The 25,984-nt window shown below is 46.3% G+C and overlaps 1 protein-coding gene and 1 long non-coding RNA gene across 2 annotated transcripts in view; both read right to left on the bottom strand.

Moving 5' to 3' along the window:
- The window catches only part of LOC134454389 (rho guanine nucleotide exchange factor 17-like), a 136,861-nt gene that overhangs the window by 99,352 nt on the left and 11,525 nt on the right, over nucleotides 1-25,984 (bottom strand). The window lies entirely within an intron of this gene.
- Nucleotides 10,448-12,197, bottom strand: LOC134453610 (uncharacterized). Its single transcript, XR_010035667.1, has 4 exons — nucleotides 12,052-12,197; nucleotides 11,732-11,826; nucleotides 11,289-11,457; nucleotides 10,448-11,063 (listed from the first exon to the last, which is right to left on the bottom strand). It is a non-coding gene; the product is annotated as an uncharacterized LOC134453610 (long non-coding RNA).

Genomic DNA, 25,984 nt, shown 5'->3' with positions numbered 1-25,984 from the left:
ACATAACCAGTACATGTACATAACCCTAATACGAACCCTTATTTTGTGGTACAGTGCCATTATATTCTTTCTGAAATTATACCTAATTGGTGTCAAAGGAGCGGTAAAGTGTGTAACTATCGCAGCCCAAGTGTGTGTACGGAGGAATCATCAGGTGATTCCATGGTGATTCAGATTCCAGAAAATAAAAACGCTGCTGTGACACATTGTGTTCTTCCACTGCGTGACAAACTGTATTGCTTTAGCCCAAGTTATCACATCCACACATCCAGTGTGAGTGGCTTTCAACACACAGACTCAGTGCACGTATGAGAGCAAGAGAGTCTATTTTTACATGGCAGGACCTCGACCCTGAGCCCGGCAACAATTTGTGCGACCAGGATAAGATTGTGTGGACTGGGCGCCTTTCAGTTCCCCCGCCACATTAGGAGTGAATTATACACAAATGGGTGAAACACTTCACTGGTGTTGAGACATTTTTCATACATGTTTGTTAAAGGGCATTATAAACATATAAAGGTATTGCTTGAAACACAGACAGAGAGAGAAAGAGAGAGCGAAAGAGAGAATGAGAGAGAAAGAGAGAAAGAGAGAAAGAGAAAGAGAGAGAGAGATACTTTGTGTGCATAAGAGGCACAGAATAAGAGTGGAAGAGGGAGGATATATTTTCATATCGACAATGTCGCCATCTCTCCCCCTTTTGCCAAGTGCAACTTTGTCTTTTAAGGACTGGCCGCCGTGACGCGCCGCGACCATGAATGAGCTCCAGATGTGAGCAGCGAGGACAAAGAGGAATTCAGCGGGATAAAAATAGCTGCTGATTAATAACCAGGATGGCTCCATTGATGTGGGGTTTGGGGGGGGGGGACCTGGCGTTCTGCATCAGGGGTGGGGAACCTATGTCTCCAGGGCCGTTTATGGCCCCTGAGGCCGTTTTATCTGGCCAATTATATCATTTTAACGTTTAACGTTAAGCAGCTTCACATAAAATGGGCAATCATGGGTAAGCGGTTAGGGCGTCAGACTTGCAGCCCAAAGCCTTAAGCCTTAAGCCTTAAGGTTGCCGGCCTTAAGGTTGCCGGTTCGACTTCTGACCCGCCAGGTTGGTGAGGGAGTAATCAACCAGTGCTCTCCTCCATCCTCTTCCACGACAGAGGTACCCTGAGCATGGTACCGAGCTGCAGCAATGATCCTGTGGGGTGCCATCGAGGGCTGCCCCCTTGCACAGATGAGGCATAAATGCAATTTTGTTGTGTGCAGTGTTCACTTGTGTGCTGTGGAGTGCTGTATCACAAGTACAATAGGAGTTGGAGTTTCGCAATGGGGCTTTCAATATTACATGTTTTGTCAAGGAATCTTAGAAATTGCATATTGCAATACAATTAAGTTATATTTCAGGGTACCCAGACAAGGTGGGGTCTGTTTTAAAAAGGTGGCTGCCTTCAATATAGTCTTAAAGTGCAGGGGTTAATCCTGGGTCGTGTTCATACTATTACAGCCCTTGGAGGACTTTGAAGTGGTCGCTCGAATGAAAAAGGTTCCCCCGGCCCTGCCGTGGAGAACCGGTAGGGCACTCGCCTGCCATGCGGCTGACCCGGGTTCGATTCGCGATTCCTTTTCCAACCCCTCCCTGTCTCTTTCCCAATTTGCTTCCTGTCCACCTCTCACACTGTCCTATCAAATAAAGTTGAAAAAGACAGAGAGAAAAAAAAACCTGGGTTGCAGGAGTGGATCTGGTCTTGCCATGGAGCCATGTCAGGGGCGGTCCTAGGGGCGGACCGACTGGGCATTTCCCTGTACAAGTTTAAGTTCTTAAATGACTTTGGGAGCAATAGTTGGTGTTACCTCAGGCTCTTCCAGGAACAGTTCTTGTGTGGTATATGACCAGCTAAGTGCATTGTGACATGTTTTCAGTGTCTAGTCTGGCTAATGTTCACAGCACTCACTTGTCACTTGATTATGGTTTAGGGCTCAGATCAGCGGGAGACTTGTTGCTAACGTCTGGGCTGGATGTGAGACTGCTTAACACCCACAGGTCCCAACCATCATGACCAGCCCCTTTAAATGACTGCAGGCCGGGGCCGCACCTTCTAAAAATTTTTTTTTTTAAAAACACGCGCGCACGCACATTCGCACGCACGCGCACACACAGACGCACACACACACACAACTCTTTTCTTGAGGGTGTGGGCCATAAATGAAAAAGCAGCACCCGAAGACCTCTTGTTATTTCAGCTGCATCTGCTTTACTATTTCTGACGGCAGCCCTTTACCAATCTCTCTCTCTCTCTCTCTCTCTCTCTCGCTCTCGCTCGCTCTCTCCCTCACTACTTCTGTCACGCACTTATAGAGAAAGCTGGATCTTCAAAGGCCAGCAGAGCATGGGTGTGGATAACAAGAAGTGAGAAAGTGAGAAGTGAGAAGGGAGGACAAACGAGAGAGAGAGAGAGAGAGAGAGAGAGAGAGAGAGAGAGAGAGAGAGAGAGAGAGAGAGAGAGAGGGGAAAAAGAAAGAAAGAAAACTAGAAAAAAAGAAAGATATAAGGAAAAAGAAAGACAGAAAGAAAGAAAGAAAGAAAGAAAGAGAGAGGTAAAAATAAAGAAAGAAAGAAAAAAAGAAAAAAAGGAGAGAGAGAAAGAAAGAGAGAGTTCAGACTACAATGAAAAGACAGTGCGAGGCAGGCTGGCTGGGCTGACCTGACCTGCCTGTGGTGACGTAGTGAGGACGCAACTCCTCATGGACTGGAGCCTAAAGGGCCCATGTCTCTCTCCCTGAAGGCCCATCTCGCTCTCCCTAAGGTCCCATCTCTCTCCCCCTGTAGGCCTGTCTCGCTCCCCCAGAGGGTCAAACAAGAGTGGCATGACTATTAAAACACAGCCACTAGCAGGATTATGTGAAAATTTGATAGCAAAACATATTCACCAGTGGTACATGAAAAACACTGCACGCACGCACGCACGCACGAACGCAAGCACACACGCAAGCACACACGTGCACGCACACGCAAACACACACACACACACACACACACACAAGAAACCACACGGGAGCAAACTGTAAGCCCCCCAGAACAGCTCTAGGGAAATGGCATGACAGGAGCTGTCTGTTTCTATTCATTTCTGCAGGATAGCACACATAACAATGGTACGCTACACATTTACTGCTTTCAAATACAGAATAAGTTAACCCATTTTAGCCTGATGCTGTGTATGTTGTTTGACCTTTGGTGCATTCAAGCTCTTGAGAGTTTAGCTTTTTTTAATAAAAAAATGTGTGTATATTAGAGTTGAGTAAACACATTCTAATGTTAGATGAGGCTCCTAGTTTTAAATGTAACTTGTATTCATGTTTTTATGTGCTTCGGAGGCAGAGATATTTAGGTTTTTACAGGCTGAGGGCACCTTTTACCAAAAAGGGCTTAGGCATTAATCAGCAGGCATTTTTTGCAGGTGCCTTAGGCTAAAATGGGTTAAACCACCTCTGTTAGGTCCACAGGCAGACTAAATTCATACAAGCATTTCAAAAGCCAAATCCTCTACCACTGGATACAAGTGATATGACATTGTATTTTTAAAAAGGCAAAGCTAAAAAGTAAGCATAAATAGAACTCCTAACGCATCTTGAATATCGTCACATTTTAACTTCTCCATTGACTCCTGCTTTGTGCGAATGCCCGTAATTCCAACTGACCCATAGTGATTTCTTTTTTCGGATGACCCCCTTTCTCTAACAGCAAACGATGGAGTCCCATTACAGGAGCCAGAAGACACAGGCTTCTCATTCAACCTGGGCCCATCTGAGAATAATGACACAATTTATTCACTGTCTCACAGCTGACAGGACGCCACAGGGGAGGGGAGTGGTGGGAGCAAGCGCATGTGCGTGCACGCGAGACTGTGTATTTGTGTGTCTGTGTGTGTGTGTGTGTGTGTGTGTGTGTATGTGTGTGTGTAGTGTACAGAATGTATACAAGTACATTTGAGGATCAAAGTATGCTTGTCCATCCAAATATGATTGTGCATCAAAGTATGAGTGTGTGTATATATGTTTGTGTGTCTGTGTGTGTCCTCCACTACATCAATTTCCTCCACTTCTCTCCTCCACAGCTTCCCCCCCCCACCCCTCCCTCCCCCCCCTCTCCCCTCCCCTCTTCCCAAGAGCCCCTGCACCACAGAAACGGCAGTCATTACCATCATTCCAATCATCATTACTAACAGTAATTGCCGTTATTATGATTGGCCAGCGTGCATAATCCGCAGCCCTCCCTCTCTCCCTCCCTCCCTCCCTCCCTCCGTGGGGGCCCCGGACCAAAGGGTTCCAGCCAGAGGACAGCGGGATAACTTCCCCTCAGCCTGAGGACACACACTTGGAACACATGCAGCTCAACGAGGCGCATTGGGGGACAGGACTCGGTACACTGTAGGGCTGCACGATATATCGAAAATGTATCGAAATCACGATACCAAGAGCGGCGTATCGCGTATCACGTAAATGACTTGAATTAATTATCGCTAACAAGTAAAACATTTTCCGTGCAGTCCAATCACTAGCTGAATGTCAACAAATGCGCAAGAAGCTTGACATGACCAAAGCCACGCCCCCACACAGAGCGACAAATTTGTGACAAGAAAAACACTCGGCTATATTACTAAATATTGTTTAAATATCGCTATCGAGGTATTGCATGATGTTATCGAGTATTGATTTTGTTTCTGATATCGTGCAGCCCTATCTGCAGTCCTACAGTACAACCACCACCACCACCACCACCACCACCACCACCACCCTTCCATTCCATTCCTTCCTCCTCCTCCTCCTCCTGTAGGGCTGCTCGCTTATGGGAAAAATCACTATCACAATTATTTCACTAAATATTGATATCACGTTTTTTTTAAACAATATTTCTTTAAAAGACAAATTATTGTGCTAAACAGTGTGTCTTGTTTAGAATTATTGCTATGTCAAATTCGCAGTAGCGACAATATCCAACCTAATACGGAGGCTTTGAAGGTATTTTTTCAGTTCATCAGTTTCAATGTTGGTGGAGTACCTTTACTTTGGCTTTGTAGGGCAGAGATGAGATAAGCTGATCTCTAAAGGCTTGCGACAGTTTCAGGATGTGCACTGCGTCACCGATAATGACTGAAAGGACAGCTGCGTTACCTTTATCGGCACATGCTGACAACTCGGAGGCTGGAAAAACAACACTGGAGTTCGGAGACACAGACAGCATCGATTCTTGCAGTGCTCCCAATTCCTTCAACAGTGGCGAGCAACCTGGATTAGGGTTGTGCCGATAGACGATATCATCGTCCATCGGCGATGGACAGCTGGCATCACGATGGACGGCAAACATCGTGATGCCAAGGAATCTTGTACTTGTGTATTTTTGAAGCCGCTGCTATAGTAATCATTACGGTACTTGACATCACATTACCGTAAAATCCGTAGTAGTAGCAGCGGTTTTCAAGACAAGTTGTGAACACAAGCCCCAAGCGGAGTGAATTATATAACTACGAAAAAAGCACAATGGATTTTTTTTTTTTTAAACTTGTGAACTAAGCCCAACTATTGTTTGCTGCAGATGTATGTAAGTAGGCCTAAGTGATATCGTTCATTTATTTCTGTGACCTAAGTTGTTGACTACAAAGGGGACTCTTTACGCATTAGGACTACCTAGCTGGCTCCTCCGGAGTAACATGACGATAAGCAACACGTTCGGCAATTGCGACAGTTTAACATTTCATGTTTAACGGTTCACCTCAAAATGTTTAATCGCTATTCGCGGTGGAGATGTCTTGTGAAGCAGCCCCTCAAGAGTGTACACTTCTGATAAGCCCACTGTCAGTAAGGTGAGCAAGCGGTTCCATGTCCGCCCACTCGTCTTCATGGCTTCACCGCTAGAACTACTTGTAGAACTATCCATTGATCAACTCCATTGATGAGGGGAAAAAAAGTCTCGATATGACCTAAAACAAAACTTTCCTTATTCTAGTGCTAGGAATTGACAAAGTCGGGGCTAAAATCCATTGCAAAGCCTCTCGAGAGGGCACGCAATCACGCATGGGTTCTCATCTCTTTCCCATTTAGTTTTCTGGTGAGCGAGAGGGGCTAAAGTTATAGCCTACTAGCCTGTGCAAAAACGCAGCGCATGTCGTTTTAAAATAGTTACACAGATAAATAACTCACAGATGTAACAAATTTATTGACAAGTCTCCCAAAAACGCCACGCAATGAACTGATGGTAAAGTAGCAAGCACTGGTCTTGCAGGTGACACGGGAGGAGAGACGAGAAGGGCGAGGGGGAGGGGTCAGCGGGGGATCTCTGCATCTCAGCGACCATCTCACAAAGCAGCTGAGCAAGAACGCTGAGGAGGTTTAAAAAAAAAAAATCCCCAGAATGTAATAATAATATTAATATATTTCACTTACTCTTAAATTAAATAGAATTAAATAATAACTTAGCTGAAGATGAATAATAAAAATAAATACAAAATATATCAATATTTTTTTTTATTATTCCCCCCCCCCCAAAAAAGACGATGTCATCGTCCATCGCATCGTCTCACTGTAAACATCGTCAGCTGTCAATTAGGGGGACATCGCCCAAGCCTAACCTGGATTCATCAGTTATACCCAGTTTAACACCAGCCAACCGGCAAATTGCTGGTGAAATTTGAGTTTGGCTGGTAGACAAGACCAACTTACTTACTAGCGAGTTTGACCCATTAGTGAGTGTGTGTTTGGCTAGTAAGATTAACATCTATTAGCCATTTTGGCTGGTGATGAAAAAAGTTATACCCCAGTGCTACATATTCCAAATGACCAGTTTTTACATGTACAAATCAACGTGGTACCTGGTTGACTGATCATATTGGTTAAATTGGACAGGTAAAACCACTGGCACTGATGCATCCAATTCACTCCTCACTGCCTCACAGAATCAGGTTTATTAGTCATGTATAGAGCGTATCTGTCCAGTCCCAGCTGCACGAGACGGATGTTTGCCTGGCTTTCTAATCAGTGAGGTGACCTTGATCAAGGCTGAAGTGGCGAAAATGCAGGCAGCCCCCGATGCCCTTATCACGCTGATTAGGAGAACACACAAGCGAAGTGGGTAGGTCAGGTGGGAAAACAAATACGGAGCCCAGTGTAACAATAGAGCTCTGGGCATAAGAACCGGCTACAACAGTACACTTTTAAGCAGGGAGAGCCAAAAAAATGACTGGCTAGACTGAACCCTGTGTGACAACAATAGTTCAGCGAGCAGGACTGAGAAGAACTACAACTACAACCTTGAGGCTGGGAGAGCCAAAAATGGTTGGCCAGATTGAGCAGACTGACCGATCTGCATGTTGCTGAAGATTTAGAGGCTTATGTGAGGATCAACGATTCTCTGGCCAGCACACACAGCAAGTCCAGTCCCCAGTAGACATGCCATTATGGGATCAATGGGGCTGAGAAGAGAACCCAGCCCACAGTATGCTGGACAAACTTACAGCATCCGACAGTCGTCTTAAAACCCTCTCCCATCTATGTCAAAGACGGACGGAGCATCCCAAGCTTCCTGCTGGGAAGAGTCTGGACTGGGACACAGACCAATTAAGTAGCGCAAGCAAGCAGGGCCATCTGGAGAGAGAGAGAGAGAGAGAGAGCGCGAGAGAGAGAGAGAGAGCGAGAGAGCGAGAGAGAGAGAGAGAGAGAGAGAGAGAGAGAGAGAGAGAGAGAGAGAGAGCGCGAGAGAGCGAGAGAGAAGAAGAAGGAAACAAGAGGAGGAGGAGGAGGAGAGGACAGGGAGGTCGAAAGAAAGGGAAACAAAAACACCGCACCGCAGAGTCGGACATGCATTTCCCAAGACCTCGTGTGACATTAGTGAACCCAGGAAACTTGCCGTCTCTTGGCAGCGAGAGAGGATCTGACCTGGCCCCTGCATTGGTGGAGCTGGGTGGAGACTCAGTGGTTCTCAAAGTGTGGTCTGGGGACCACTAGTGGTCCGCAACAGAGCTCAGGTGGTCCGCGAGGGGATTTCTTCTTTTCCAAGACAAGTTAGCAGTAGGCTACATAATTGTGACATTATGTCAAAGCCATGCATAGCTGTCATATTTCTACCACAACAAGACAGGCTTGTAAATGTGAATTAAAAGTAAGTGATCTGCATCGAAATCAGCATTGTCAAATTAGCAACTGTCGATTCAGGTGGTCCCTGAACATTTTTGGGAAGGCACGGTGGTCCTTGGCCTCAAAAGGTTTGAGGAACACAGGACTAGAGCATGTACCCTGCGATGCCCCTATGATACCCCTGCATGGAGGGGGGGGGGGGAGCAAAGGCCAGCAGACAGCCCGACGGGGTGCCAGCCAGCCCAAACGAGAAGGGTCCAGCTGCAGTAAAACAGTTCCACCCCTAATGCAAGCACGCCCATGGGCGTTCCCGGCATTTGCCGTATTGGCCAATCGTGAAGGGATACTGCATGATGTCATTTTCAAGGCCATTTCCGGATGAAGGCTCCATGTTTTCAAAGATATCCCGTGCAAATTGTTATCTTCCAGAGAAACGTTTCACTGAACATTCCACTGACATAATATTCTCAACAATTTATGTAAGAAAGTGAGATAAATCACACGTTTTCTAATCCCAATATTGCTTTGTCTTCCCGTACCTCGGACATTGTAGCCTACTGTTTAGAACTCGTGTCGCTATGCACAGATTTGTCATAACGTATCAGGTCGCCAAAATGCTTTGTTACGTTTCAACGTTGACACATTGACAGTAAATACTGTATATATTGCCTAAATATATACTGTCAATGCGTTGGCATTACCTCACCTAGCTGTGTGTATCGAGGTCACTGTTAACACTGGGTAGGCTATATGATTACACCACAGATTTATCCTTTCCAGGATATTAACACACCCCGACAAATAATAATTTAAAAAACCCTTTTAGGCGAGGTTGTTCACTTGGTAAGACATGATATAGGCTACTTAGAAAAGTTGTACGATGTACATCAGCAACACATTCCCGACTTTTTGAAGTAGGCCTAATGAGTGTCACCTCACCACAGTTATGTGGCCAGCTTGAAAAGAGCAGATGAAGGGTTCAGATGCAAAACCCCCTAAGTGCCTTTTCAGAAAATAATCTTAATTCATTAATATTTAATACAAAGCTATCAAAATTGCATACTTTTTTATTTGATCTATGTAATATAACTATTTATATGTATTATCAAGTAGGCCTACATGAATGTAAACCAAACCAACAACTGGGTTCTCTAAAAATATAGAAGTGCAGGTCTTCAGAAATGGAGTTAGGGGGTTTTGCATCTGAACTCTTCAGATATTAATGAAAAAATATGAAAGTATTTAAAATAGCAATAGGCTATTTGTTTGTTTTATTGGAGAAAACGATTTCTTCATTACCATAGGCCTACCATACTCCATGTCTGTCTATGATTTAGGAGTGACCACACCATTGAAGCTTACCTCTTTATCCAGGAGAGGTTCCAGATGGGCCTGTCTTCAAAGGCCATCAGAAAACAGAGAAAAATTTTCCTACCATCATAACCAGTGTTTGTGCATACATAATCAGGGCCGCTGACAGCTTTGGCTTTGCCCAGGACAAAGTCATCTGAAAGGGCCCCCCACTCAATACATAGACTACGTATACAATGTAATGAGGACCCATTCCTGGACCCCTCGTCTCACTGGGCCCAGGTCAACGGACCCATTTGTCCCCCCTGTCAGCTTCCCTGCATGTAGGCCACATACATTGCTGAAAGAAGTGAACGAGACAGGAATGAAATGTGAATTTATTTCTGTTTACTTTTACACTATGAAGTGTGAACGGTCAACAAGAGGGTTAACACAAAGTTTGAAATTGTGTTTGACCAGTCTCCAATGTGCATTTAACTAATAACTAAAAATAAGGCATTGGCATTAAAGGAACAGACCACCCTTTTTTGATTTTAACACATTTGCAGTATTTCCCAGCATTGTTCATGAATGTGCATATCATTTTCTTCTCTTTGTTTTCAGTACTTAGATTTATTGGATCAGAATTATTAGCATAGCTTAGCATAATCACTGAAAGTAACTGGTATCTTTAGCATCAAGCCACAAGTGATCACTGGACCGAATTAAATTGCTGTTTTATACTCTGGTGAATGTTACATTCATTTTAAAGTGGTTTATAAGTACATTTGATGATGTTTTATTTTGTACCATAGACTTGCATTACTATGCCTAATTTGGGTATACTGTCAAACAGGGCAATGCAAACACATAGACGAAAATGATATGCACATTCATGAATAATGCTTGGAAATACTGCAATTATGTGAAAATCAAAAAAGGGTGGTCTGTTCCTTTAAATGTAGACTGATACATACTACAAATACAGACACCCAAACAGTGTGCAATAATAAGATTAACATACTGATGGACAATAAATACACAAACACAGTGGACACACACACACACACACACACACGGCAGGAGGAGTTCATACAGGTGGTGTGAAGATGCTGTATACAAGGTGCAATGAGTTAAGTGTAAGTGGCATGGTGAAAGAAGTGTTCATGGAATATTCTCCCGTGTCCTTGGTTATTCATGTGGTTTTCTTCAGTGCGTTGAGGAGTCTGATGGCTTGTGGAAAGAAGTCGTTTCCCAGTGTGCTTTTGCAGCACCGCATGCTGGGCTAGCGCTTCCCTGATGGTAGTAGGGAGAACAGGTAGGGGTGATCTTATGAGCTTTTCTGCTGTCCTCACCACTCTCTGTACTGCCTTCTAGTCTTCAGCTTGACGGCTGCCATGCCAGACAGAGAGGCTGCTGGTCAGGATGCTCTCAATGACACCCCTGTAGAAGGTGGTGAGTGCCGTTGTGGGGAGGTCGGCTCTTCTCTCATCCTTCGCAGGAAGTGGAGTAGTGTCTGTGCCTTTTTGAGATGGTGGAGCCATGTGGTGCAGTTGGCAGAGGAGGAGCGGCACAGTGGTTGGTGCTGGGTTGATCAGGTTCAGATCCGAAGTTGCTGGTGTCATCAGCCCTCCCTCTGAAAACTGGCTCTGTGCCTGTCAAAAAAAGGCATGTTAATGTTATGAATGACAATTAAGACAAAAACAACAAACCCCTATCTACCTACAGAAGGACATGACATGAGCACGTGCATATGCTTGTGCACATGCCCCCCCCCCACACACTGCTACTGTCTTAAAGTTTGGTGCACGTGCATGCATGCACGCCTATTCTCCCCCCTTTGCCTCAAGTCAAGTGTGCATTTTAGAGGTTGTCATCACCTGCACATGTGTGAAGAGCAGGAAGATTGGAGGTTGAGGATGAAGAGGCAGGGCAGGAGGTTCTCCTTGTGAGCGGCCCTGGTCCTGATGCTGATTGCCCATCACCACGCTGTGGCTCATCAAACCCATTACCGGCATATCAATGCTGAACAGGAACGACTGCTTCCATCTGCACGCATGCACACAAACACACACACACACACACACGAGAGGGATACATAGAATACACTACATAAAAATCACACCCATCATTTTAATGCAGAACACCAGGCTGAAGAGATACACAGCTTCTGGCCTGTGCAGGGATCACTACAGTGCCAGTGTTTTGTATTATCCTCTATCCACATTTTTTTTCAATAAATAAACACAGCACAGAAAGGAATTACTGTATGAAATACTTATTGGTCTAGTGCAGAACAAAACAGATTCAGTGTTTTACTCACCACTGTGTGCAAGTTTCTGTGTTCAGCTCAGGTGGAAGCCTCCATCACAACATGTTGATACTGACATTAACCATCCTTCAGAAAACTGCCTCTGCCTGTCAGAAATAGCAAAATAATGTTAACACAACAAGGTAGTATCTTAAAAATATCCTTAACCAAAGACAGACAGACACACACTGCCACTGTCTTGGTTCTAGGACACACACACGCCCTTTAAGGGTCACATCACATGTAATGGCCGGGTTCTCACTCACTCACTCACTCCTTTTCTCCTACTTTTGCCTCAGACAATGCAATGAGTTTTTAAAATGTGGCCTTACCTGCACATGTGTGAAGGACAGGAAGGGAGGTTGAGGATGGAGCTGCCAGTCAGGAGGTCCAGAGCTGTCCTGGTCCATCACCATCATGTGGATCATCAACCCCAACCCCAACTTCTTATATCTGCGTGAACACATTCACGAACACTCACACAAACACACACACACACACACACACACACACACACACACACACTAGGCGAGATACAGGTTATATGGCACATTAGGAGGCATGGGTATTGTTGCACTCTAGATGTTTAGAAAAGTAGGTGCGTGGACCCAAAAAGTAGAGTTCAATGTGGGAGTACACTAAATAAGACACTGAGGTCAAGTCACTGCTCTCTGATGGCAGCAACCTGACATCTGCTCTACTCTGCTCTGAGAAAAATAAAACAAAAAATCTGCTTGTGCTTGACCTTAGTGTCTTATTTAGTGTGTGAACCTGCTCCCACATTGAACTATATGGCACATTTAAAATCAGACCCAATGACAAGTCAAGTCAATGCAACGGACATGAACCGACCATTACATTAAAATAACAGACTAAACAGTCTTTGGATGATTGAAGAGGCAGGAGAGATGACGAGGGGCCTCGATCCAGTAGCATTTATTTACTTCCCAATCTGCTCGTTAGCACCTGTTAACTTCATAACGATCGCGGACATTAATGGCGCTAATGTACATACTTTGAGCGAAAATTACAACGAAAATATCAACACAAACGTAACAGAATATCTTCCCATCAAAGATCAATAAAGTAGCAGAGAAATTAAAGTACAGAAACATCATTAAATAGTTAGTGACACGGAGGAAAAAAACACAGCTTACCCCTTGCCCGTGAGGAAGAGAGTTCCGGGTGCCACACCAATTAACGCCCCATCAGAAACAATAGGTAACGATAAACCCATCCCAAGTGGTATACTATCTACATTAGCCCATATATTTTGAGAAGTTCACTAAGAGAAAATATAAAGGTTTATTTTTAGCACTACTACATCAAGTCGGTTTTATTTACAATTTCTTTACATGCACTGGTCAAGAATTGAAATTACGTTTAACACCAGGTTGAACAAATATGACACCTCCGACTTTCTGTTCGCACTCCGACTAAGTCAACTCGTAAAGTAACCGTTATGTATATTCATGCTTTTTATTCGAAATCTTACCGACAGTTGAGTGATCGCTGCAGCGAAATCCATCCAGCGAAATCCATCCAGTCGTTTTAATAAGTCCCGCGCGGCGCTTACAAGTGTTATCATTCGGCAGCATGTCACTGACTTTAGAAACTTGAACAGCCAAAGGGGCGTTACTGTGAGGGCGGTCTAGTAAGGAGGAATGGGCGTAGCGGTATTAGCTGGACAAGACGCAGCTGGACCATATTGGCACAAACAGCCCTCCCTTCGGTCCCAGCAAGACCCTGCTGCGTCTTTAAAAACGTCTTTAAGGGGGCGCTGTGGCGCAGTGCGCTAAGCCCCCCACATTTGGGCTTGCATGCCCACGGGGATCCTGGTTCGATTCCGGCCAGGATCATTTCCAGATCCCACCTCGTCTCTCTGTCCCACTCACTTCCTGTCACCCTCTCAGACTGTCCTATCAAATAAAGGCATAAAAGCCCCTAAAATATATATATATATATATATATATATATATATATATATATATATATATATATATATATTTAAAAACACGTCTTTAAAGCCCTGCCAGCCTCGGCCCCTGTTTGGCCTCGAGGGACTCGTTCACCCCTCAATCTGATTGAAGGATTTCTAGCCCGTTACGTATATCATGGCACTGCAGGAGGAGGAGGAGCGGGAGGAAGAGGAGGAGGAGGAGGAAGAGGAGGAGGACAGCTAGAAACAACAAACATGGCCTCTTAAAAAATGAAGAGGCTGGCAAATGTCGAGCCCTACTGTCTGGAGGGGAGGGCTGGCGTGGCGTCAGGCCATATTAATCTCGGTCAGCCCCAGCCAGAGTAAGGTAAGGTGAGTTGCTGATGATGAGATCATCTGCTCCACTCCGGCTCCACTCCACTCCGCTCCGCTCGCGTGTTTGGAGTTGCTTAAAGCATGACATAATGCAAGGGGCGCTCCAAGTGATGATAAAAGCCCAGCGAGCGAGCGAGCGAGCGAGAGTGAGAGTGAGAGTGAGAGTGAGAGTGAGAGTGAGAGTGAGAGTGAGAGTGAGAGTGAGAGAGAGAGAGAGAGAGAGAGAGAGAGAGAGAGAGAGAGAGAGAGAGAGAGAGCGAAGCAAGTGAAGTCAGGCGGACCAGTCAGTCAGTCAAGTCAAGATTGAAGAGTAAACAGTTGGCGTAAACCATGCCACTGACGTCATAGTTGCACCACTGTGCATGGTGGGGCTCATGTACATAACCTTCCCTCTACGTGTCAACATCACTTTTGTTATATAATTAGCGATAACATAGAGAAAGAGTTAGAGGGCCGCAAGTGCCAAGTGCAATATTGCCATGGCTGGAGGATGTTTCCCTGTGAGGGAATTCTTTTGAAAAGAGCCTTCTCATTGTGGTGGTGATGGACTTGCTCCGAATAATTTTCTACACCATTACATGAAAAACGTTCTTTGTTCACCCCGAGAAAGGCTCGACACATACACACGCACACCCACAAACGTGCGCACACACACACAGACACACACACACACACACACACACACACACCGTCTTTATGTTCAGGGCCTCTGATGAGCAGCATGGCAGCCTGGAGGGCGTTTCTCAACTGCATCATTGCTAACTAAATTAGCTACTTAGTTACTTGGGTGCAATGCAATTTCACATGGGCAACCTAGTAAGTTGCTTACTGGTTAGCAACAACACTTTTGAGAAACATATCCCTGGTTAGTCTACTGACTTCAGATCAGCTCTTCCACAGACAAGCAGGGCTAAACATCACAACGCTCAACACTGATCAATGGAGCGCATATGCCTACATATGCCAGTGCATGTGCATGTGCCTAGTGGTGTTACAGGGGTAACAGAGCTTCTACTTGTCAAGGAAGCCAAAATAGAAGAAAACAACACTTCCAATAACAATAACACACCACTGGACAAAATAACAATACATCAGGGCCTGACATCTCCGTCATGTTAGTGGCCGTACTGGATTTACACCAGCTTGCGAATCAAGTCAAAGCAAATCAAGTAGTTTCTACCCAAAATCAAGGAATAAGAGTCTGTCTCAGGGCCCTGCCGTGGTCAACCGGTAGGGTACTCATCTACCATGCGGCTGACCCGGGTTCAATTCCCGACCCGGGTCCTCTGCCGACGCCTCCCCGTCTCTCTCCTCAATTCGCTTCCTGTCCACCTCTCACACTGTCCTGTCGAATAAAGTTGAAAAAGACAAAAAAAACTGTCAGAGTGGTGCCCTACCCATTTTCGGCCCGGAGGGTCCACAGGCTGCGGCGGCGGCGGAGCCAACCTCTGCCCCACCAAGGACTTCCTGGCATCGCTCTGGAGACGGCAACTCGTCCTGAAGCGCCGCACGGATCCCATGGAAGGAAAGGGGAGAGGAGAGGACCGCCAATCCTGATCCAGAAGCTTCTCAAGTCATTCCATTCCTGGCTGTGACGGCTAGCTGTGGCGCCTGACAACCAGGAGAAGGCCGTGCTCCCTCCTTCACTCCCGCTCTCTCTGTCTCTCTCTCTCTCTCTCTCTCTCTCTCTCTCCACAGCTTCTCTGGGTGCGCCAGCCTGCCTTGCCTGCCCACAGTCAGCGTCCATAGGCTCCGGTTGCCACCCGACCACGCACCCAGCTATGCGGCCCCGCGACCACAGAGCATTACTTTGTGTCGCAAGAGTGCTGTGGGCACGGAGACACGATGAGGGAACCCTACAGGACCGTGGATGGGAGTTTTATTCTTCCTCTATAGTCGCCTTGTTAGAGGACCCCCACAGTTACCCATCCACCCCCCCTTCTTCAACCTCTGGCTAAACAACACCCTATTCTCTTTAAAGACACTATTCTCTTTGACTGACTGTATGCTTGCGTCAAGGTTGTAATAAATGAACGGGTCAGTTGTCTTATCAAGAACAAGCGCAAGAAGTATTTTTCTATTTTATGTTGTTCATATGGCAGTGGGGATTGCTCCACGATTGACAACAGTGAGAAGATAAAAAAATGCACAACAACCATACACCCATTCTGTACACGAGGCAAGATTTGTTTAGTCAAGTCAAGCCAGACAGAGGGATGAGAGACCACATCAGAGAAACCAACAAGAGCACTGTTCGTCAGATCTCACAGAAAATTTACAGACAGCCTAGGACAGCATGTTTTCAATGAGGTGTAAATGCTTATGTGCACAAGCACATAAAGCACACACACACACACACTACACGCACGCACGCACGTACGCACGCGCACACACACACAAACACACACCCATGTACACAGCAAAGCAAAGCAAACTGCTCACTCGAGGAACTTGACGAAAAGTGCTGTTTCAGAGCGTCTTCCCTTACATAAGCAGGCACAATGCTATAATTAGGAAGGGTGGTTCCATCGTAATGAGAGAGGAGAACAGAGAAGGAACACGAGCGAGCGAGAGGGACGAGGGACGGGAGAGAAAGCTGACGGAGGGGAAGAAAACGACAACGACAACGGCAGAGGGGGAGAAAAGCACCAAAAGAAAAGAGTTAGCAAACCCTCTATGAAAGTTAAACACAAACACATCAGTTGTCTGTCTCTAGTACACAACACAGCTCAAGTGTGAAATATCGTTTCAAACAAAGGCTTTATTCAGGCTCAGAAAAGTCCTGTGGTTGACTCTGGTAGCCATGTTGTAGGGTACACTTGTAAATACTGCTATGTCAATGACCTGTTTCAGTTGCACAATTAGTCACAACAAACCGAGACTCATTACGCTTTACTACTTTAAGATTGAAACTTCGAACCAATCTTATGTAAAAACGTGACAACGATAGATAGTTTGAGCCAACCATGTTCTTGAATATGATTGTCCACCCACTTTCTTTTGAGTCCTCATAAACAAGAACATATGGTCCATACAAATTAGAGCAACACTGCCAAACTTTACACTCAGGAGGGCCAGTAATATTACCATCCTCTGACAGACTGACAGGCAGGGTCGGCTGGGACGATGAAAAAGGAAAAGAAAAACACATTTCAGGAAACATGCCGATAAAAACTGTTTCCTCACCAGGGACGGCAGAGTTATGCTCTTGTTGCCCAGTTTATAACCAACTATACTGTACGTCCATTCACACACACAGAGGCGCACACACACAGAGCTGTCAGCAAAGAGCAAATACATATAACTTGTTTATAAGAATTTATTTTCTACAGGAGATAAAATAAGTGGTTTGAAACTTTTTTCTTGCATCAAGGACAATGATTCGTGCTTTAATCATTTGGGTGAGGACATGACAGATGTTCAACACTGCTAAAACTTTTATCTAAACAATGATAATAATAACAATACTGTACATTGTATTTCAAAGTCTCTTTCAGAACACCCAAGGACACTGTACACTAGAAACTTGGCTTAGTGAGAAACATGACATCATTTTGTGAGGAGACGACGCAACATGCCCTGCACACATGGCAGTAACTACCATTGAGGACACAGAAGTCATGTCCTCAGTATTTTTATGTTATTATTTATCTATGATGAAAATTGACATATGATCAACATGTACGTCTGTATACGACACCCCCATTTATTCTCAAGGCAGTGATTAATAAAAAAGAAATGTAAGAGTTTGACTGAAGTATTTGAAGCATTCTAAATGTACAGTATAGTGTGCAGCACGCAGTATTTGACCTCGGTATTTGAAAATGTCTGGTTACGGCCCTGTCTGCACACACTGCCGAAACTTCATCTAAATGCCTTTTGGCCAGAGACATAAATGGCAAACACAAACTGATAGGGCTTAAATGAGCGGATGTGAATGGACAGCTTGCTTCCTGTATATGCTTTCAAGCATGGGACTCTGCCTACTGTTTGTGTCTGTGTGTGTCCAATGTGTACAGTACACTGGGACGCTCTCCCCAGGGGTCTGCTTTCTGCTCTGGCCAGGAAGGGGTGGGGAGGTGGGGGTGGGGGGTTTGGGGAGTGGTTGGTTGGGCAAGAGGGTAGGGAGGGACTATGATTTTTGTGTATGTGAGAGAGAATGGAAGAGAGAAAGAGAGACTGTGTCTGTGTCTGTGAGAGAGAGAGAGAGAGAGAGAGTGTCTGTAAGTGTGTGTGTGTGTGTGTGTGTGTGTGTGTGTGTGTGTGTGTGTGTGTGTGTGTGTGTGTGAGAGAGAGAGAGAGAGAGGGAACGTGTGAGCAAGTGAAAGAAAGAAAGAAAGAAAGAAAGAAAGAAAGAAAGAAAGAAAGAGAGAAAGATGAGGGGCAGTACTCATCAACCCTCCTTCCAGTCCATTTCCCTCCTCTGCTCTGCTCTGCCTGACCCTGGGCAGGCCCTGTCTGGACTGGTGCCAGGGATACCATGGGAAACGCTGAGCCTGCCGGCCCGCCGGCCCGCCTGCCGCTGTGCCGGTCCACCCCTCCACTCAAACTCCAAAACTCAAACCCTCCCAAAATCTCTTCACCCTTCCTCCCACCCCTGCCCGAAGCCCAATTTTCACTCTGTGTCACTGTGCCTGTGCACCCAGGGTCGTATTATGATAGTCTGGGGCCCCTAGGCTACAGGTAGCTGTGCCCCCCCCCCCCCCAGAAGGCAAATTTCATGACAAATTTACAAAGACAGTGTCATACAAGCTAGCAATTCAGGATAACTCATCTACCAACTGAACTCAACATGACACGTGATATTTTTCACATTGCATCCCATCACAATCCTTTTCGGGGCCCACAGGCAGGTGGGGCACCTAGGCTACAGTCATATCTATCCTGTGCAGTAATCCGGCTCTGTGTCCACCCCTCCTCTCAAACTCCAAGCCCAATCCCTCCCAAAATCTCTTCACTCATCCTCCCATGCCCGCCCCAAAGCCAAATTTTCACTCCGTGTCACTGGGCATGTGCTCTACACTTTTTGGGAAGACAGTCCCTCTGCCGCCGTGTCAACCCCTCCCTCCCAAACCCCGAAACCCAAACCCACGCCCTCCCAGAAACCTCTTCAGCCTTCCAGTCCTCCCTCATCTCTGCCCTCTTCTGTGCGTCTGACTCCAGGGAGAGCCCAAGTGCCAAGAGTACATTAGGGCTCCTTGCAAGGGCTCTAAATTAGCTTTTTTAAATCGCTAGCCAAAATGGCTAGTTGACGTTAATCTTACTAGCCAAACACACATTCACTAATCATGTAATGTTATTGTTATGCAGCTTCACATTAAATATGACATATTTTGTAATGGAATCTTAGGAAATACATTTGTAATACAAGTAAGTTGTATTCAGAGGATCTAGAGAAGGTGGGGTCTGTTTTAAAGCTCTCTGCCTTCAATATAGGCCGAAAGTGCAGGGGGAAATCCTGGTTTGTGTTCATAGTAGGCCTACGGCCCTGTGAGGACTTTTACGGCCCTCGGAGGAATTTGAAGTGGCCCCTCGAACGAAAAAGGGTCCCCACCCCTGGTCTAGGCCGAGTCACGCTGTGTTGAGCTGTGGGCTTACCAGAAAACCGGCAGTGGAGCTGTAGGCCTACCAGAAAACAGGCAGTGGAAAAGAGGCAATACACTCTCTTCAGCTCCCCCATCCACCCCTCTCAAAAAACTCTGGCAGCAAAGCAAAAGCACAGTGAGTGGATGGAAGAATAACAGGACACTGCAGTCCATGTATTTATGTTATCTGCACGACACACCGTCTCCACACATGTACACACAGTGAACATGCGTAACCCAAACAAGGGCCTGCTGCTCACAAATTAGTCAGCAGTAACATGGGCCTCTCTATCCACACCCCTACCACAGTGGCTCCCAAACTTTTGCAGTGGGGACCCCCTTTTGGAAATAAAAATATGGGCCTACGAATACTTTCACGACCCCCGCCATCCCCATATTCTTGGACAATTTTTGTTGCTCTTCAGTATTGCTAGATAAGATTTTACATTAATAGTTTGATTGTCTAATATTGCTAGAAATTCATAGGAACGACCATACGACTTGTCGGTTTTCATTGAAATTCATTTTGCATCCCTGAGAAAGACATGTCCGTTTAAGACAGGGCATACACATAACATCACAAGACTACTTCCCATGTGCCATGCATGTTGAGGGACAAAAACAGAGTCTGGGACCTGGAACTAGTAGCCCAGTCACAGATAAAGGCAAACAAAGGACACAGGCCTTTACAGACATACAAGTATACCTACATAGCACATTCATTACATATAACCCACTGTCGTCCAAGTAAGAGGCTTCCCCCCTTTACCCCTCCACAAAACCCACCACATTACCCCCATCCCCATCCCCCACCCCCCTCTCTCTCTCACTCTCTCTCCCTCCCTCCCTCCCTCCCTCTCTCTACCCCTAATGCATTCTCTCCTAAAGACAGGGACCACTGACCCGCCGCTGTACTGTTCTGTTCTGTACATTTCCAGTGACCCCGGCCCAGTCGAGAGTGCCTCAGCCTCGCCATCAGCGGCATATAGAGTTTCAGCAGCCAGAGAACAGAAAACATTCTGCCTCCTTCCACCGCACCATTAAGCGAACGCCGCTCTGCACGCACGCACGCACGCACGCACGCACGCACGCACGCACGCCCGCCCGCCCACACACACACACACACACACACACACACACACACACACACACACACACGCACACACACACGCGCACACACACACGCACACACACAAAAACGGCTAAAGGTTAACTAAAGCGAAGATATTTTTAAGGCCAAGGGGACTGCTACTCGGGGAGGGTTGGTAAAGAAAATAAGGCGAAATGGAACACGGGGATGGAATGAGAGCGGGGTAGGATGAGAGAGAGAGAGAGAGAGCGAGAGAGAGAGAGAGAGAGAGAGAGAGAGAGAGAGAGAGAGAGAGAGAGAGAGTGTGTGTGTGTGTGTGTGTGTGTGTGTGTGTGTGTGTGTGTGTGTGTGTGTGTGTGTGTGTGTGTGTGTGTGTGTGTGTGTGTGTGGCGGGGGGGTGAAAGGGAGAGCGGGAGAGACAAAGGCTGGAGGCTGGAAAAAAAGACATCATTCCTATGGAGTTCTATGGACACTTCTTCTTTGTGACTGTGCCTTTGCGGGTGGTCCGATTAATGAAATAAATAATATGGGCTGCAGTGTAAACATAGAGAGCTCTCTGCCCAGGGCCACATTTTAAACCAGCTCCATCAGGGGGCCTCCAAATCTCAATATGCTCCCCCACCTCAATCCAGTGCTGGACCGGTCATATGGCATAGCGGGCATTTCCCGGTGGGCCCCGCACCATCAGACCCCCAAACAGGGGCCTATTTTCAGAATTGTTTTAAAAAAAAATAGTAAACCAAAAGTGCCCGGAGCTGATTTCTCCCCCAGTTCATCCCTTCCTCCACCACCAACTCTCCATCACTGGGGCTGTAACGATATTGTATCGAACCGAGAAATCGTGGTACACAGAGTCACGATACTGTATCGTGATACAAGGGTGCAATATCGTGATACACCCTTACAAAGTTTTATTACCCATTAGTCCAGAAAACAGCCTTATGATTTAATGTGATAGTGTTTCCAAACTTCAGTGGAGATACATTTCAGAAATCGTGGGATGTATCGAACCGTAAGTCAAAAATCGTGATACGAACGGAATCGTGAGTTGAGTGTATCGTTACAGCCCTATCCATCACCCATCCCTCTTCCACTATTACCCCAACCCAGCACCAGCCCCTCCTCCCAGACCCCAAACAAGACACCTTGTGCCAAACAGCTTTTTAAACTAAAAGCCCCCACTCTCTTCATTGGGGGTCTGCCAAACCCACACTCCAGTATCACCACCCCCTGGACATTACTATTGCTTGGGGAGTATACACTCAATACAGTATCTACAGTGTGGTTCTCCAAAACGGTGTCACTCACTACATACTATAGCATTGAGTATATTCTTCAGTGATTTGAAAATGTGAAAAAAAATCTCACAGGCATTTCTATCCACCAGGCCAACACCAAAGAATATCCATTCCTTGTTCCAACAATCCAATTAAAAACAATACACGGCAACACGAACAAGAGTTGATTATTTGAAGCATTTAACGAGTTCAACCACACGAATATGTATTTAAATGAAAGAGTAACGTGTTGTTTATGTACATGCATAGTATTTGAGTAGCTCTACATGTACTAAAGCATGTTTGAGAGTTAAAAGATCTTCAGTAGGCTCTGCTCATCCTGATGTTCAGTGTGGGTGGAGGAAGAGAAAAGCAAGGTCTGGGACACAACAGAGAGGGCAGCTAAAAGTGCCCCAACTCAGACACTGTACTGTACTTGTTCAAGGTAACAGTTAAAGAAGTCATGATGTGTCATCAGGGAGTTCAACACGTCATCATCACTATGTTTTGGCGTCTGATTCAGCCTTTTGGAGGTTGCATTCCAATATGCTGACTTCTATCCTTCACTTGAGCTTGCGGCCTCACGTTTTGCTGACGACCCGTCTCCGTGGAGAAAACAATAAAGTTTCCCCGGTGGGGGACTGTTCTAGCCTGGTCCTGACCATCCCATAATACTACCATTTCGGCCGGAAATACGTGGATGGTCTCGCGAGGCTAGGACTGTTCCAGATACACCATTCCGATTGCAAATGAGGAAGTGACATTAGAACTGTGCTTTTGCAAGATATTGAATTCATTTTCTGTCGTCAGTGACGTCATCACGAGGTCACAAGTAGGCAAGTGAGCAAGGGAGGACGGAAGTCTGCATATTGGAATGCACCCAAAGTGTCCCTCTCCTGTCTCCTGCCTCATAGACACCCATCCTTCTGGGTCGTCCTCAGCCATTATGCAACCATGTAGGCCAGGGGAAGACGGAGCACATTCCTGCTGCCTGTTTGAGTGAAAACAACACGGGCGAGGAGAGTGAGGCAGCACAGCACAACGCTTCCACACTTCCACAGGGGTAGCCTAATTTGCTTGAGGCCTCCTTTTCTACACAAACAAGCCAGCCAGCCCCTCTTTCTTTCTTTCTTTCTTTCTTTCTTTCTGTCTGTCTTTCTGTCTAGAGTGTAACAATCACACATTACTCCCGTCTCCTCCTCCTTCCCATCAGTGACAATGGTATGTCCGTCCTCTTTGGTTTGTGGAGTGTTTGAGGTTTTCCTTGCAGTCTTCTATCAGTCTACAGATCTTACTCAGACCTCCCTCTCCTTGATGCTTCACATTCTCTCTCTCGCTCATGATTTTGCCCTCTTTCTCTTTTTTTGCATAGACTGTTTCTGAACAGGAAGCGTTGCATTGAGATGAGGTCATCGCCTTCATTCTTCCTCGAATAAGATTCAGTCCAGATATCAGGTACAACAGCAGGGGAGAGAGAGAGAGAGAGAGCGAGAGCGAGAGCGAGAGAGAGAGCGAGAGAGAGAGAGAGAGAGAGAGAGAGAGCGAGAGCGAGAGCGAGAGAGAGAGCGAGAGAGAGAGCGAGAGAGATGCCTTAACTTGGAATGTTTTCCTCCCCAGAAAAGGGAAAACGGGATCTCATCTAGTTCAGTCAAGCCATGTACATATGTCTAAACAAGACAGAGGAAGAGGGCACTTTCATATCGGCCTGTGCTCTATACAAACAAAGGAGGCTCTTCTTAGGGAAAAAACAAGTACTGAATCTTTTCAAGTAAAAGTATAGAATAAACCCTGAAATTCCCCCTTTTTTCCATTTGTTTTAGTCATAATAATACAAGGTCTGTGCAAGACAGTTCTATGTGGTGTGTGAGATACAGTGAATGATTCCAGGTAAGAGGAGAGGTGGATGAGGTGGATGAGCGAGAGTCTAATAATATGAATAGGTGTTGGGTGAGGTTCCTCCGCATAAAGGGAGTCGTTTCAAATGGCTGGCACCTGATATATGGTAGCAGGTATCACATTCACACTCACATGGCTCCCGCACACTTCCACATACTCTCTCCCATAAATCCATTGCATGCACAAACACAGAAATACACTAAAGGGACCTGTAAGTGCGCACGCAGGCACGCACACACGCACGCACGCACGCACACACACACACACACACGTGTAAGGCAGCCTTTAAAAAAACAGACATATGTATCTGGTCCCGCTCAACTGAAGAAGTGCAAACACAAGTAGACAGTGGACACATGTCCTCATCAGGACTAAGCCTTTAATCCTTTGTCTTAACACAACCCAGCAAAGCAAAGCAGCACCACCAGCAGCAGCAGCTTCAAAGCATCCATGCCCCGACCAGTCATGCTCCCTCACACTAAAGACTGAAACATCACACACACACACACACACACACAGACACAAACACACACACACACACACACACACACACACACACACACACACACACACACACACACACAGACACAAACACACACACACACACACAATGGCACAAGCAAGTTCACACACTCACACAAGCATACACTCACGCACAGATGCTCAAGTGTGCTCATAGACGCAAACGGACACAGAGAGACAGAGACAGAGACAGCGACAGAGACACACACACACACACACACACACACACACACACACACACACACACACACACACACACACACACACACACACACACACACACACACACACACACACACACACACACACACACACACAGCAGGGGCAGAAGCAGGCCTGCCAGAGTGCTTGCGCAGCTCTCTTGGAAATCCATTAAGTCCCGTCTCTGTTGTGCCACGGAGCATTGGAGATTGGCACAGCAGCACCGCTGGGCAGCCCCTGGCCCTGGCCCTGGCCCTGGCCCTGGCGGCCGACTCTCTCTGGAAGTCTGGCACCCCTGGAACGCACGGCTCATTCGCTCCAGTACAGACTGCAGAGCAGGCGGCGGCGGCAGCAGCACGTTGGCCCATTATCGGACACATTAGCAACCACAACAACTTCCTGTTTGGACGCTGCGCTTCCTGCCTGCTCAGGATCAGACGGAGGTTGTCAGAGCTGGTGCGGCACGCTAGCTAGCCATGGGCTGCTGATTCTGCCAGTGTCGCTGTCGCCGCCGCCGCCGAGCAAGACAGACACACTCCAGAGCTGAATGCCTATCACTCCTGCAACACCTACACATCACTCACACACACTCAAGAAAGGGGTAAGTTAGTGTGTGTGTGTGTGTGTGTGTGTGTGTGTGTGTGTGTGTGTGTGTGTGTGTGTGTGTGTGTGTGTGTGTGTGTGTGTGTGTGTGAGGGAAAGAGAGCGAGGGGAACATTTTGGACTAACCCCTCACCTCCACACGGCCACCTTTCTCACTCATTAATATGTTATGTGAACCTCAAGTCTGCTTTCATTCCCGGAGAGCGCACACAAACATGCAATGAGGCAACACTGTCATCCAAACATACAATCACCTTGAGGTACAACCAGGCCCACCAACAGGGGGGGACAAGGGGGTATGTTGTCCTAGGCCCAGCTAGATAGGGGGCCCATTGTATGTATTGGGCAGGGGGCCCTTTCATATGACTTTGTCCTGGGCCCAGCAAAAGCTGTCAGCCGCCCTGGGTAGAACTATGCTGAACAGGCTCCCAAAAAGGTCTTGGAACCACGAAACTGTTCAATGATTCAATATTGCTATTCATGAATGGCTGCACAATATAGTATTTTTCCCCTCAGGTGCTGTGCTGTTTCTTGGGAAAAATGCAGGGCTGAAAAAACAACACCAAACGCAAAAAGCTGAGTAGAAATGTTTATCAACCTGTTGGCTGCATAACTGTGGGTTGTATTCAGTTGTGAACTGTACAAATTCCACAGTCTGGACCTCAAAAATGTGCCAAGTCCAACATTTTAATGGATGCTCCCTAACTTAAACTTCCCATTCTAGGTGATTTCAAAACCAGATAGAGCAAGTCCATGCCCTTTGAGTATATAAAGTCA

This window comes from Engraulis encrasicolus, chromosome 8, assembly GCF_034702125.1.
Source record: "Engraulis encrasicolus isolate BLACKSEA-1 chromosome 8, IST_EnEncr_1.0, whole genome shotgun sequence".
Classification (NCBI taxonomy): domain Eukaryota; kingdom Metazoa; phylum Chordata; class Actinopteri; order Clupeiformes; family Engraulidae; genus Engraulis; species Engraulis encrasicolus.
This window is presented reverse-complemented; position numbering and strand designations above follow the sequence as displayed.